This window comes from Stegastes partitus, unplaced genomic scaffold, assembly GCF_000690725.1.
Source record: "Stegastes partitus isolate 25-593 unplaced genomic scaffold, Stegastes_partitus-1.0.2 Scaffold2558, whole genome shotgun sequence".
NCBI classification, from domain to species: Eukaryota; Metazoa; Chordata; class Actinopteri; family Pomacentridae; genus Stegastes; species Stegastes partitus.
In genome coordinates, this window is record NW_007580289.1 from 7,964 (window position 1) to 9,285 (window position 1,322).

Here is a 1,322-nt window from a genome sequence, read left to right on the forward strand (position 1 = left end):
GTTGTCATGGGTGATGCTTTATTTTAGTTTATTATGTAGAAAACAAACCAAAACAATCAAAATCCTCTCTTCATGCTCTGGTCTGTATCGGAGAAGTTTATCCACTTTCAATATCTAAATCTGAAAATAGAGAAGCTGCTTTGTCACAAATGTTCAGTACTCTTTAAAAATGGAGAAACGATTAATAAAACCAGAGCCTAAAATGATATTGTAATAATGAGTTGACAGTATACAAGTATAAAAGTTCAAAAGTACTGTACAAGGTGTAATTACTGTATGGACAAAATGGAAATGTGCAGTAAAGGTTAACATTCATTACAGAGCAAATTAAGCATCACGTGAAAATCAATGAAAAGTGTAACATGAACCAACAGTGAATTAAAAGTAGCTGAATGGCACAGAGTGATTTTACAATAATAACAATAATTTTAATATGTTGTCCTCCTCATACAAGCATGCAGGTGTGAACAAATGATTATAACCTGCTTTTAGTACAACTACTGCAGAGGCTGGAACGGCGGAAAGAAAACACCTCTACAGCGTCAGAAGAATTAAACGTGACGGAACTGGGACTGTTGTACTGCCATGAATTTAGTTGTACAAATGTACAGTGAATGAAGCGGTAATTCAGCGCACGGTGGAAAATAAGAAACACTGAAATACAAAGCTGTGGATATATGGGCTCGCTCTGTAACAATAGATCTGCTATAATGACCTCCCTGAGGACTGTATGCAGTTAAGCCTCGAGTTTTTAAAATTCACCACATTTTTAATAAATCAGGCAGAAGATTGTAACATTAGTATGCAAAGAAAAACAAAGATCTCATGATTTGATGACATCATTGGTTATGGATTATGTCTAATACATGTTGGTGATCTGACATCCTAATAAAGACATGCTACATAGCCCTGTATTGATTTTGTATTTGTGTGAATCACTGTATGAAAAAATAACTTCTTGTGACTTCCTCCAGGTAACTGCTGCTGGCATCTCCTATCATCTGATCCATCAGGGAGACATCCAGTCCTGCAGGAGAACGCTGCTTCTCCTCCTGCTGTGTGTCTTAGGTTCATGTTTGCTGCTGACTCAGCTGCAGCGGTGACAGGAATGAGGGGGGAGGAGGAGAGCTGAGGGAGACACGCGGCGGCTCTAAATTGCTTTTATATAAATCAATGGCTCATTTTCGAGTAAACCTCACGTCCAGCAGCAGATGTTTGGGTTGCCACCTAGCGGCTGCAGACTCCCAACACAGCTGGATTGTGCAATGTAGTAGTGCTCCATTTTGTCTGCAGCTTACACTATTTCTGACACCTTTTTTTTT

General features: G+C 38.8%; 1 protein-coding gene across 1 annotated transcript in view; it reads left to right on the forward strand.

Annotated features, from left to right (window-relative positions):
- Positions 1–1,322, forward strand: part of LOC103375343 (UPF0524 protein C3orf70 homolog A) — a 25,699-nt gene that overhangs the window by 7,641 nt on the left and 16,736 nt on the right. The gene's annotated exons all lie outside the window — the stretch shown is intronic.